Source organism: Aethalodelphis obliquidens, unplaced genomic scaffold (assembly GCF_003676395.1).
Source record: "Aethalodelphis obliquidens isolate GAN/ISIS:26980383/991018 unplaced genomic scaffold, ASM367639v1 scaffold34, whole genome shotgun sequence".
NCBI lineage: Eukaryota > Metazoa > Chordata > Mammalia > Artiodactyla > Delphinidae > Aethalodelphis > Aethalodelphis obliquidens.
Genome location: NW_020837978.1, coordinates 11,525,082 through 11,540,089, shown reverse-complemented (window position 1 = coordinate 11,540,089; position 15,008 = coordinate 11,525,082).

Here is a 15,008-nt window from a genome sequence, read left to right as displayed (position 1 = left end):
TTCTCATTGCAGTGGCTTCTCTTGTTGTGGAGCACGGGCTCTAGGCACGTGGGCTTCAGTAGTTGTGGCACATGGCTCAGTAGTTGTGGCTCATGGGCTTAGTTGCTCCGCAGCATGTGGGATCTTCCCGGACCAGGGCTCGAACCCGTGTACCCTGCATTGGCAGGCGGATTCTTAATCACTGCGCCACCAGGGAAGCCCAAAAGGTAGGTTATTTAATGTCCCTGGGCCTCAGCTTGTCTGTAAATCAAAAGACTCCATTAGAAGGCTGCCATAGTGCTGGCACAGTGGCAGGACCCAGAGTCAAACCCAGACCTGTCCACTGCACTGTACCCACGTCTAACCTCTCTTAGGACTGCTCTGCAAATTAGCACTCGTCCATATCGGGGACGGGGAAGATAGACAGGATGTGGTCTAAAAGGCATGATGCTATGAAGGAGCAACAAGCGAATAATTTTAGAAAAAGACTCTCCAATTTATCTGTATAGTGAGTGGCTGTCAGGTTTGGGAGAAAAGTTACAAGGAGGAGCAGCACAAGTCTGGAGCTTGAACCAAATGCTTCTGCCCTTCATTATTCTTTGAGAAACAGTACCTGTGGGATACACATGAGAATATGGTCATGGGATTCCTCTATCCAGAAAAACAAAGTAGCAAGGTCTTCAAGAACCCTTTTTTGTATCCATTGAAGGAGGAGTAAAGCAAGTGATTTCAGGGGCGTCTAAATGAATCCCTAACCGGGTAGAGACTTGTTTCAGGACCAAGCTTCACAGGGGTAGGAAGTGTGCAGGGCAGGGAATGAATGGGCAGCGGGCACTGTGCCTGGTCGACAGCACAATCGAACTTGATTCCTGACCCTGGACCATCTGTTCCACCCACTACTCCTTCAATTCCTGTCAATTCACCCACCGTTTCCCCCAGAGAGTTGGTGCGTCCTTGGCCTTAGGCTCTCTTCCGACCCTCACTGGCCCTACAACTGATCTCTCCCAAGCGCTCACTTTTCTTGTGCGATTTTTTCCTCTTGACCATTCCCTTATTCAGCAAGAATACATAAAACATCTGCTGCATCTCCAGAGCTGCAGGGGACGGAGGCATTCAAGGTAGGTCCCTGCCCTTAAGAAACTTATGCTCTATAGAGAATCCAAAACATATACTTGAAGTACCTGGGAAATAATTACCAGGTAGCTCACAATTTCTCCTCCTTTGAGGTAGAAGATCAAAGGGGCTGAGTTACAACAGGTCATCGTGTTGGTGCCTGTCTGAATCGCCCAAGTGCTCCAGAGGAGCCAGGACTCCGTTCTAGTGGCTCTTGGCTTTCCCTCCCCCCCTGCCCCCCCCCGACTCTGTGTCCTCACGGAGCCTGGGAGTTACAGCCCTGGCTCTGACTCACCAGGATGTCATAAAGATGGGCGAGACAAGTCTGTCCTGCACCTTCCACCCTTTGACAGAAAGGCACCTCTAGAGATGAATACAGGGTGTTAATGCTGATTATAGCAGTTTCGGTTTACATTTCCATATGCTAGACAACCTAATCTACCCTGTCTAAACATGGAAATCCCGTAACTCTGCCCAACTCATCACTCCATTAATCCACTTAACCCCTGGCCAATACATAATCTAAATATTTAATTTTGTCTATTTGTTATCTGTGTTTATTCCATGTTAATTCATGGTCTGAATCTCCTCTGTTTATTCATTTCAGTGGAATCTAATGTCAACTAGGAGTACCCCAAGGAGGGGAGGGAGTGTGTCATATCCATTTCTTTCTTTTTCGGTACCCAGTACTGAACTTGGCACACAGTAGGAGCTTACCAATTGCTTGATGTTGAAGGGCAAGAAGCTCTCAGAGTAATTGTTCTCTTTTCGGCACCTACAGAGAGATCTTTTATTGTTGCCATGGAAGAATCTTGTTGTTTCAAACGCCGGCCCCAGTGCCTGGCGCACAGTGAGGATTTAATGAGAAGTTGGATGAATGATCTTTGATCAAACTATGACAGCAGTAGAGTATAAAAAAAGAGGATTAGGGGCTTCCCTGGTGGCACAGTGGTTGAGAGTCCGCCTACTGATGCAGGGGACGCGGGTTTGTGTCCCGGTCCGGGAAGATCCCACATGCCGCGCAGCGGCTGGGCCCGTGAGCCATGGCCGCTGAGCCTGCGCGTCCGGAGCCTGTGCTCCACAACGGGAGAGGCCAAAACAGTGAGAGGCCCGCGTACCGCAAACAAAAAAAAAAAAAAAAAAAAAAAAAAAAAATAGGATTGCTCTAAAAGGCAGGAGACCTGGAAGCTGTTTTTGGTTTTGTAAGAAGCTGGTATAGGAGGTTGGTCAAGTCCTTTAAAGCCCCCAGGCCTCCGTGTTCTCATGTCACATGGACAGATCGGCTTAGCTGACCTCCAAGCTGCTTTGACTCACGCTCTGTCTGGGTCTGGGTATCGTGGTCTCGGGAGAGGCACAAGGTGGGGTCACAACCTGCTGGAATGAGCACTTCTTCCCATCATTGGCACTCAGGGATCAGGGGAATGGGCAGTGAAACAGGGTGCCTACCCACCTCTGAGCCCCCCTCCTCACTCTCACTGTCTGTCCCTTACAGCCTGGGCTTGGGACGCCAGACATCTGCTCATTCCATCTGCATCAGCTAATGTTTATACCGTGCCCCTGGACGCCTGGGCCTGGAGTCACCTGGGGGAGGACCTGTGCAGAGAGGGTGGGGCGGGGGTGTGTGTGTCTTGATTATGCTGAAGCCTCCATATGGACTGTGTTGTTTCCCTGCAAAACCCAAGCATGTGGGAGGTAGAAGGAGAGTGAAGGAGATCCCAATTTATTGCTCAGTCATGTTTATTTTCACTCTTGGCTGGTTTAGGGCATTTTTCTTAATGTATTAGGGTCACAATTTTATCGACTTCAAGGATGCTTGAAAGCTCTGTGTGTGTGTGTGTGTGCGCGCGCGCGTGAGAGAGAGAGAGAGAGAGAGAGAGAGAGAGAGAAAGAAGAGAGTCTGTGTTGAGTTTCTCTATTTTTTTCTCATGAATTTTTTTCCAGTAAAATTTTGATTTTTAACCTAAATAATTAGCCATCCTAGCTAAATGTGATTTCCTTCTCACAGATCATTACACCTGTCACCATTCTATTATGATTAGTTTAATTTGCCTAGATCAAAAATTAGGATCTGATTTAGCTACTTTTAAGAGGCTTCCTCTAAACTATAATGGAAAAGAATCAGAAAAAAAAAGAATATAGACATACACACATATATATATAAGTATAACTGAATCACTTTGCTGTACACTTGAAACTAACACAATATTGTAAATCAACTATACTTCAATTAAAAAAAAAATAGGCTCCCTCACCTTCTACTTCCTCCATGAATCCACATTGCTGGATTCCTCTGTCTTTAATAATAAAAGTACCAAATCCTATTTATTAAGCACTGTGCCAGGCCCCATGTTGAGTAGTTTATATAACTTGATGTAGGAAACTGTTCCATTTTACAGATGAGGAAATTAAGGTTCATGGAGGTTAATTGGGATTTAAACACAGATTTGCTGGATTTGTTCATCTCCTGCAAATTGAGTCCTAAGAAAATAGGATTTAAAGCATGTTTTAGAGAGCCACCAGCAGGGTGAAAATGTACATGAGTTGAGAGTAACAAAGTGGGCAGGCAAATTTAAGGCTCTTAGGCATGAAGGCAGCAAAAAGGAAGAGAAGATTACATTCGAAGAAGATTTTTTTTTTGCGGTACGCGGGCCTCTCACCGCTGTGGCTTCTCCCGTTGCGGAGCACAGGCTCCGGACGCGCAAGCTCAGCGGCCATGGCTCACGAGCCCAGCCCCTCCGCGGCATGTGGGATCCTCCCGGACCGGGGCACGAACCCGTGTTCCCTGCATCGGCAGGCGGACTCCTAACCACTGTGCCACCAGGGAAGCCCCAAAGAAGATGTTTTAATGCTCTGTTGTTTTTCCTGGTCTCTAGTGGTCGATCGAGTCAACTTCAGGTCTTAGGAAATAATGGTTTTCACTGTTGCTGCCGTGATACATGTTTCAGCATTGGAAAACTTACCCTCCAGAGGGTGCAACTTCTGATAGTGTTTTAGTTCATTCATCCACAGTGTTAGGCCCTGTGCTAAGTGGTTTCAGGAGGAGTAACACCTACTCTCTCCCCCCAGGCGCTCACAATTGAGCCCATCAAGGTTCCTCAGCACCTCGCTGGGTTGAGAACATGGTGCCTAGTCATGGGTGTGTGGCCCCTGTGGGCCTATGTGAATCTCAAGCTACAGAAGAGCCATAACCCAGTTCTCTTTCTAAGCTCAGAGTCCTGCAATGACCCAGATACAGCTAAGTGAGTGATTTCAAGTTTACCCAAATTCACGCACTGCTGGTGTCGACTGCAGAGCAATGATTACTTTTTTGAATGTGTCCCATTCAACAGCCATTCAGTAGTAACTTGTTCTACAGCCCCTGACAATGTTTTCTGTGTTAAATTATGCTTTTTGAGGAAAGAATGGTGTCAAGGGATGTCCAGGGTGGTACTTATTTTTAAAAATCATTTTTTGATGGTTGTGGAAAAGATGTCAAAATTTCCTAAGTCTTGAACTGTTTCCATGATTCTTTTTTTTTTTTCTACTGACTTTTCCCCTCTGACCTGTTGGAAATAGCAGGAAGGGAAAGGAATGTTAGGAGAGCAGTTTGAGGGTGTTAGAGGTGTGGTTACATGTACAGCCAGGGGACAAATTGGGCTTTTAAATTAGAAATGATTCTGAAATATTGGCCAAAAAATTTCTTATTTATAATAGTCTATTTTTTTTCAGTTGTATTTCATCAAGAAAGGTGAGAATGACTGAACTTTTGGTTCAAGAGAATTTATATAAGGAAAATTGTTTCATTATTCCTATATATAAGCATGTGGAGAATGGTTCCCTATGGTGGTATTAAGAACTGGTTCTAAGACATTGGGTGGGAAACTTATTTGGGCAACATTTAGATGTTTGTTTTGGTTTTGTGTCTATGTGGATGGTTCTGGGGTCAGCTTGGCCAAAGGAAACTTACAGTATTTCTTCCTATACAGAGGATGCTAAGAGACCATGCAGAAACTCCTCTAAAGCAGGAATGGGGCACAAGGCCTAAAGAGAGGGGACTCAGGGTTCGCTTAAGAAACATTGATTTGGGGACTTCCCTGGCAGTCCAGTGGTTAAGACTCTGAGCTTCTAGTGCAGGGGGTGTGGGTTTGATCCCTGGTCGGGAACTAAGATCCTACATGCTGCATGACGTGGCCAAAAAAAAAAAAAAAAAAAAAAGAAAAGAAAAGGAAACATTGGTTTTGGAGCTGCTATGTGCCAGACATGATAGGTTCTTGACAAATTGTTAAATAATTGTTTGGTCAAATGACACATTTTCCACTTCAGTGCTCCCAATCTGTCCATCAATGAGAGGTGAAGCAAAACTAAGTCACTGATTAGTTTCTGTGAATAACAGTCACACTGTAATTTTGATATCTCTGAGCCTATTTATTTTGAATTTTTGAATTTTATTTTATTTATTTTTTATACAGCAGGTTCTTATTAGTTATCTATTTTGTACACATCAGTGTATACATGTCAATCCCAATCTCCCAGTTCATCACACCCCACCACCACCACCACTTTCTCCCCTTGGTGTCCATACATTGTTCTCTACATCGGTGTCTCTACTTCTGCCCTGCAAACTGGTTCATCTGTACCATTTTTCTAGGTTCCATATATGTGCGTTAATATACAATATTTGCTTTTCTTTTTCCGACTTACTTCACTCTGTATGACAGTCTCTAGATCCATCCACGTCTCTACAAATGACCCAGTTTAGTTCCTTTTTATGGCTGAGTAATATTCCATTGTATATATGTACCATGGAATATTACTGAGCCTATTTAAAGACCATGGAATCTTGCTTTCGGAAACAAAAATGCACAGATACAGGTCAAAGCCTTAAACTTTGGCATGCTGATCGACTCAGTAATTTTGCCTGTAAAATTTATCCTAAAAATAATAGTCATAGGTGTACCCAAAGCTTTAGCTGCAAGGATGTCTAGCTCAGCATTGTTTATAATACTGAAATTTGGAAACTACTTAAATGCCCAGCAATAGGGGGTTGGTTCAATAACGTGTGATAAATCTACATCGTGGGATACTATACTATCATTTAAAGTAGTGCTGAAGAAACTTGTGTGACAGGGAACAATGTTGACCCTTAAGAAGAAAACGATTGAGGGCTTCCCTGGTGGCGCAATGGTTAAGAATCTGCCTGCCAATGTAGGGGACACGGGTTCGAGCCCTGGTCCAGGAATATCTCACATGTTGTGGAGCAATGAAGCCCGGCTGCCACAACTACTGAGCCTGTGCTCTAGAGGCCGTGAGTCACAGCTACTGAGCCTGCGTGCCACAACTACTGAATCCCGCATGCCTAGAGCCCGTGCTCCGCAACAAGAGAAGCCACTGCAATGAGAAGCCCGCGCACCGCAGCAGAGAGTAACCCCCGCTCACCGCAACTAGAGAAAGCCCGCGCAGCAACAAAGACCAAACGCAGACAAAAATAAAATAAATAAATAAATATTTTAAAAAAGGAAAACGATTGAAAAACAATATGCATATTGTATTGTCATTAAGGAATTTATAGCCACACATAGAATAAAGACCATAAATTATGTGGCAAAATGTTAATGGTTGTCTTTGGTTGGTGAGATTATGAGTGAAGTTCTCTTACTTTTGAGTATTTATAATGATCACATTTCTTTTGTAGCCAAAAAAAAAAAAAAAAAAAAAACTTGAAAAAACTGCATAGAAAAGCATTCAATGAGAATCTCTTTGTATCAATAGATGAAAAGCTCAAATAGATGAGTGGCCCTACATTACCCTCCAGCAGCTCAATTTGATTGTAACTCAAATGGTGATAACATATGTTTAAGATGTTATGAAGGGAAGATGTTTGACCTTGGAGTCTCTATATTTTCTAAAATCCAGAGTTTAATGTTGATTTAAAAAAAAAAGTTACCTAGAAACAATTTTTCTTCCCTTACAACTCTGAAGAGCACCCAGGAGTTAACTCGGCTCCAGTCAGGCAGGTAAATGGTCATGCATGCAGCTCTCATGATTATACCTAGTGCAGAGATGGTGCCGGTAATATGACAGACGCTAACAGGGAAGCAGAGAAGAATAATTTTGTTGTATCAAATGTGTTATTTAAAAAATCTTTATTTTAATTTTTTAAATTGAAGTATAATTGATTTACAATATTATATTAGTTTCAGGTATACAACATAGTGATTCAATATTTTTATACATTATGAAAAGCTTACCACATGCACGTGCTATTTTATTTCCTTTATTTTCAGGACATGAAATGGCAATTCTCACAAGAACTTCTAAACAGAGAGGTATTTTTGAACGTACCATATGATTCTGATGTTGGGTTTTCATGAAAAAATGTTTTAGCAGGTGTCAACTGCAAAGCCAGTATTAATGGACTTATTATAATGAGAACCCTCTTTTGGTAGGGGGACTACCCTTTGTTTCTTTCAGTGGGGTTTTTTGGATGGTAAGAGAGGTGCAGAGGCTGACAGATGTTTTTAGTAGGGCTGGGGGGTAATTGTACCCCACTTCCCACACCTTACTCTAGTTGAGACTAGTTGTGGTTCACTATTTACAACAGCCAAGACATGGAAGCAACCTAAACGTCCATTGACAGATGAATGGGTAAAGAAGATGTGGTATGTATATACAATGGAATATTACTTAACCATAATAAAGAATGAAATAATGCCATTTACATCAACAGGGATGCACCTAGAGATTATCATAAGTGAAATAAGTCAGACAGAGAAAGACAAATGTCATATGATATCACTTATATGTGGAATCTAAAAGGGATGATACAAATGAACTTATTTATGAAGGAGAAATAGACTCACAGACACAGAAAACAAACTTACGGTTACCAAAGGGGATATCGAGGGGGTGGGAGAGGGATAAATTAGGAGTTTGGCATTAACATATATATACTACTATATATAAAATAAACTACAAGGACCTACTGTATAGCACAGAGAACTATATTCCATATCTTGTAATAATGTATAATTGAAAAGGATCTGGAAAAGTATATATATATATATATATATATCTCTGAATCACTTTGCTGTACACTTGAAACGAATACAACATTGTAAATTACACTTCAACAAAAGAAGAAGTTGTGGTTCTTGACTAACTAGCTGGATGGAAGAATAATGGGTTGTATACTAACATAACAGCTAGTATTTCCATAGCATTTTGCTTCCACGTACATTATTACATTCAATCCTTTTCACAACCTGTGAATATTATTATTTAGAAATGAGGAAAGTGACTTGACTCATATGGAAATCTGCAAGTGATGTAGCTGAGATTTAAACCCAAGTCTCTGATATCAAATCCTATTTTGGTATTTTCTGTTGGTTGGAGTCTCATTAGGAACAAAGTACTATATTTGGCCAGCAATTCCCTGGGTTAAGTTGACGTGGTTAGCTTTCATGGGTTGAAAAGTAATGTAATGGATATTTCTTTTACATGGTATGGTATGTTTTAAATAAATATTTTTAGATCTTTTTCATATACTTCTTTTCCATTATCTTTAAAGGTAAATATTAATGTGATATTACTTTATAATTTGAACAAAGTTTTAAACTTATAGCATCCCTAAAAACAATTGCAAACATTCTTAATGGAGTGAATTTTTAATCCATTTTGCAACTTGAGAATCTGTGATTAGATAAATAGATAACACTCTGATGGCAGACAGTGGAAATAGAAAACATGCATCTTGAGTACCTAATTCCATGTGAGAAAGTATCCATTTGGCAGAGTTACAGTAGATTTTCTGTGATTGAGAATCAGTTTGGATAACAGATTTAGCGAGTAGTGAGTTAGGGGTTATAGTTGGACTTCTTGAGAAAACTCTACATCTTTACAGTAACATCCTTTTTGGAAATGGATGTCTCTAGGGAATTGACACACATAATCTCACTACTCCCCAAATTACTTCTGAGGGCTAGACATTCCCTTTGTGTCACTTATTACTATCATTATGACAATGACAGTGTTAAGGAGAAATTGAGGCCCTGAACTGAGGTGAGTTGTTTGGGGCCACGTAGGTGGAGAAGGTTCCTGGCGCACACTCTGGCTGAGGACGTTTAGGACCTGGATGGTAGATGACTTAAGCACCAGAGTCTTGGGAGTGGAAGACAGCCTGAAGGAATGACCCTCAAACTTTACAAGGGTGAGGACCCCTTGTTAATATCAAAGAATTTAATGAGCCTCATGTGATAGTCATTATACTTTTAATTACCTTATTGTTGGAAACTACTTGGCATTGCAAACCACTTGCAACCTCCTTGAAATTACCTCCCTGGCCTATGGAGTAGGAGCCGTTGGAGAAGATCAGGGGACCCTGGCTTTTTGGTGCCCTGGTAAGTATTAACACTCCAAATATTCTTGTTTTTCATTGCCTTTCTTTGCTTTTCCTACTCTCTTTGCTCTGAGAGTCTGGAATGAAGACCATGAAAGTGAGTTCTCTAAGCAAACCTTCTATTATGTACGTGTGGCTCTTCCTCCAAGAAAACTGCAGTGGGTCCTTCACACCAGATATCATGCTCTTCATGAAAGCTCCTGGTGAGAGACTTTTGAATGATGAATTTGTTCTCTGCATTAGTGAACTTCGAGGTAATCGTTGGGAAGCTGTATCTTGCCAACTTATCTTTTGAAATAAATCATGCAGAAATATATGTTAGTTTCTAGACCAGGGAACAAATTCTCTCCCTCCCTCTTATCTGTGTTTTCTAAATTTCCCATAATCATGTGTATTATCTGAATCATAAGCATGAATTCAAAAGTATACCAACTTTGATTTCTCTACTTGGGACTCCATTTTTCTTTTTTTCTTTCTTTCTGCCATTCTTATTCTTCTTTGCTGACGCTAAGAGAAGCAAGTATGCTACTAATTATGATGTTTGTGTGAGACCACAGTGGCCTGGACAAGCCTTGTGTGCCCGTAGGGTATGGTATGCTTGCATCTAACGGGACAAAACTGTAGAACATGTTTGTGGGTTGGTGGATGTTTTGGAAACTGTCTACCAAACGGATGTGTATCGTGTATAAAAATAATAATTTTCCAGGCAGGGCTTTTTGTTGTTGTTATTGTTATTGTCTGTCAAGCTCAGTAGTGGCCCAGCGTGGGCTCCTCAGCGATAAGAAGAGTTGACAACTGGGACAGAAGAGGGAAAGGCTCACCTCTGATGCGCCGTCTCTGTGGGAGGTTGGGGGTTTGTGGGCACTAACGTGATCATCACAAGTGAAATTTCACCCACGTGATAGAGATTCTCCACCGAGCTAGGCTGCTTTCTCTCTCTTTGAAGGAGAAATTAAGCTGTTTATTCTTGTGTTGTTTATTAGCCCTGCCTGACCTGCTTTCCATCACCCAGAATATGGAAAATTCATGTCTTAAGTTCTCCGGCTCAGGAGTCACTGTGTCCCGAAAACAACATTATTTCACACGAGTCTTATTTTCTTTGATTTACGGCGCTTTGCTTTCTTTGATTTACAGAGCGCGGAAGGAGATAGAAGGAAAGGCCGCTGAACTTCCGGCAGAGGCCAAGTTCCATCTACTGTGGGCTTTTGCAGGCAGGCCGTGGATTTTACTGCTCAGTTGTCCGGTTTCTTTAGGAGAAAGCCTTCTAATCTCAAAAGAGCCTAGAGCCAGAGATTGCTTCCAAGTGTCTGACATTCGTATCTAACCTAAGCCAGAATTGTGATCCATTCACTTTATCTGACCTGAATATCCGTAGGTTTCACTGCTTGAGGGTAGGGAGTAAATTCCGCTGCTTGGCTGCCCTTGCTTACCTCCCAGCCGGTACTCTCCGGCCGGTCTCCATCCTCCTGTATCTCTGCTGGTGCCTGCTTTCTGAGCATCACTGCCTCTGGGTTGCTGCCTTGCCGTGGCTGCTAGAGCCATGCTCAGGCCACCTTGGGCTGGTCCTCTTGGACCTCAGCATTCCCTTGCTGCGGCTGTGCTCCTGGGCCACCGTGTCATACCAGCGCCCAGATTCGTGTGAGTTTAAATTTTATATACAACATATATTGTATTTCTACCCAGCAGTGCTGTGCTAGGGTGTTTATAAATTGCCAAGGTGTGGCATTGAGTGGCTTCCGATAAAGGCTCGGAAACGGTGCCCTCGTCTGCCCCTCAGGCCCACTGCTGGTCCAGTTTGTGGGACCCCTGCCTCCTCCCTGCTGTCCCAGGGCTCCTGCTGTTCTGTCCGCACTGCTGCTGCTTGCAGACCCCCAACTTTGGTTACTGTGAAAAGTCTTCTTAAGGAATGCTGGGAATCTACAAACGTTAATTGCAAGGCGCCGGATTGGGGTGGCGGCAGGTGAGAAGGATTTTATCTTCTCGAGTCAGAGACCCCGGCCTTGACTCTGACCTGGCTGGGGGTGGGGCTGTATTTGGACTGTGAGGTAGGGCTAAGGAGTCACACCTGGAGGATGGAGGACTTTCCCCTGGGTGTGCAGCTGGGACACAAAGCTGGGTCTTCGACTCTAGAATTGGAGGAAAATCTTTTTAGAGGGCAATTCACCCCAAGGAGTCTTCCATTTTATTTTTTTACGTAAAGCAGCGTTACCTTGGGCTAAGGTTCTCTGGTTTCTGAAAATGCTTCATAGCCCACTTTGGTCACAATGAAATGTGGTCAAGAACTACGTGGGGAGCCTGACATCATTTCTGCTTGTTGTGTGGAAGAGGACTGACACAGACACTCAGCGGAAAATAGAATCAAATGGGACTTCCTTGGCAGTCCAGTGGTTAGGACTCCAAGCTTCCAGTGCAGGGGGCACAGGTTCAATCCCTAGCTGGGGAACTAAGCTCCTGCATGCCGTGCGGCCAAAGAAAAAAAGAAAAAGAAAAGAAAATAGAATAAAGTAAATCTGTTTCCTTCCTGGACCACATTGGATCACCTCACACACATTCTGAGCTGTGGATACTTTGCTCTGGAGTCATAACACACTTTTAAAAGTGTAAGGATGCCAAATCCCAGGAGTGTAAGTAATTTGTTCTGCTCTTATTAGTGGTAGGGCAGAATTATTACTACAGCTGAAACTATCCATTTACTTAAACCAAAACCTACAACAAAGTATTAGAAATACTGTAAAAGTTGTATAACAGTTATCTACAGCTGTTTTCTTCCCCAGATGAGTATTACACTGGCAAAAGGACAAGATGTTGACAACATACTTTTTTTAAAATAAATTTATTTATTTTTTATTTTTATTTTTGGCAGTCTTGGGTCTTTGCTGCTGGGTGGGGGGTTTCTCTAGTTGCGGCGAGCGGGGACTACTCTTCCTTGTAGTGCGCGGGCTTCTCATTGCGGTGGCTTCTCTTGTTGCGGAGCACGGGCTCTAGGTGTGTGGGCTTCAGTAGTTGTGGTACGCGGGGTCAGTAGTTGTGGCTCGTGGGCTCTAGAGCGCAGGCTCAGTAGTTGTGGTGCACGGGCTTAGTTGCTCCGTAGCATGTGGGATCTTCCCAGACCAGGGCTCGAACCCGTGTCCCCTGCATTGGCAGGTGGATTCTTAACCACTGTGCCACCAGGGAAGTCCCAACATACATTGTTTTCATTGTATTTCTCAAGGTAGACACTCATTTACTATCATTCATCATCATCCCTATATGAAAACTTCCCGGCTGGCAATGTTACCTACAGTAAGACATAGACGATTTTCTTTCAGACTCTGGTGGCAAACACAGAAATCATGGGCCAAAATGGTGGGATCAAGGCCGGTGGGTTACTCACAAGACAGTGGCTACGTCATCCCCACACAGAAAAAAAAATTCAGACCTCAGTACATGTGTCTATCTGACACATTATTTGTACTTTAAAAAAATGATACGACCACTTAAGAACTTTTTCAGATTTTGGAAGTTTCTAGGTGCAGCCCTCAGCAGGGAGTCCTCCCCAGCCATGGACAGGAATCTGCTTAGATGGCGAGCTCCACAAGTGGAAGTGGCCTTTCTCTGCTGCGGCCCCCCTCCCCCCAAGTGTTGGGAGGATTAGTGGAATTAGAGCCTGTGCTTGTACAGCACTTTGACATTCTTAGATGGAAAGTGCTAGATGAGCGTAAAATTTTATAACTGTAATGGAACCCAAGCAAATAGCATTGTAATAAATAGGTCTTGTTGCTGACACTGCATTTAAGAATCCCTTCTTTATTATCTCGTTTACTATATGTGATGAACTGAGGTGATTAATAACAATGATAATAATTACTCCTACAGCATTTTATGCTTTCAAAGGGCTTTGCAACTGGTTCATTATGTAATCTTTAATCTCCGCAGTGGCTCCTGTGCTATGTCAATATCGTTTGTTTGTTTGTTTAAATGTTTTCATAGAAAGGGAGACATCGGAGGAACGGGGTGGGGTGAGGGAGCTGGAGTTTTCAAGTTCTTATATCACGGCCACGTGGGGCTGCTGGATTTCAATGTGGAAAGTGAAGATGGATAATGAGCTGGAAAGGAGGATGAGGTGGGAGGGAGGAGAAGAAAGACCCGGGTAACAGTGGTTACTGCTCGGAGCTGGGGAGCAGATCGCTGTGCTCGGGGCGTGAGGAACCAAAGCAGGGGTGTTTGGGAAGCTAACCCAAAGGACAGCTTGATCCGGAGTTTGGGGGTTGAGGTTTCCACCCCAAGGGCTCCTCAGTCAGGGCCTGAGTGCGCCGGTGGAATTTCCGTGGTAGCCTGTGTTCACTCAGCTGGTCCTAACACCTGGTCAAGGTTGATATGGGGGAGGAGGGCTTTATGTGGCAGCTAATTGGGTGCAATAAGGAACGGACCCCCAAACTGAAGTGTCAGCAACTGTGCATTGCTTAATCAGCTGCTTGGAATGGCCACTTGGGGATCGGCCTGCGGTAAGCAAGCACTGTAGGTATTTGCGAGACGAGCAGTGTGTCAATTACTCCGCGGATGGCCAGATTTATGTGCTTTTTGGCAGTGCCGCTGAGCTATTAATCATGTCTCATGAACGGGCCCCGTGTAAACCATAAGCAAATGGCACATCTCGTGGACCATCCTGGCAATACAATGTCACTTTTCCCCCTGTATCTTCTGCTGACGTCTAAGGGACTGACAATGAGGATGGATACGCAGAGGCATGGAGCAATAATGAAGTACCGTCTACCTTGGTTTTCCCCTTTCCTTTTTTCCAAAACTAAAGGCCAAGCTATGTTTTCTGAGCCGAGGAGACCGGATTCTTAGCCTCTGGAAATGGCATATTTCACGTAAAAATGCACCCATTACACCATTTTCTTTTGGCAACGTGAGGGTTTCATGGCTTTTCTTTATTTTTATTACATTGCAGTTTAGATCGGCCATACATGTAGATTTCTTATTACTTGCTAAGCTACATATCTCAATACATCTAATGTCATAATTAAATGTCATCAGGATAATGTGTATGAGTGTTTTGAGCTTTATCGCTAATTGCTGTGTTAGCATGAATTAGACAGTGAAGTAATTAGAAGCCCCAATGTATCTGTGTCATATGGTGCGGTTTCTGGGATGGGCTGTGTGTGTGTGCACATGTGACTGGGAGGGTGCTCGAGTGAACCGTTCTCCCCTCTTCCCCCCCATTTCTGATCCCCTCAAAGCGCTCGCTGGTCGCTCGCATCAGTGCAGAAGTCCCTGAAACCAGAATGGAAGCCATTGTCTGCAGGAGGGATTCCACGTTTCTTGAAATAAGCAATTTTCTGTAATCAGTCACCAGGGAAAGCTTCACTCTGAGAAGCAGAATTAATGGAAGACAGGTTTTAGGGTTTAAAGAAAGCATGTTTATCTTCAGGACAGATGAGTTGGGACTGGGGTGTGTGTGTGTGTGTGTTGTGAGAGGAATTGGGTTTGTATAAAGGAGAAAATAGGAAGACATTTGTTTGCAGCTTGAGATCTTTTCGAATCTTCCTACATTCATCAA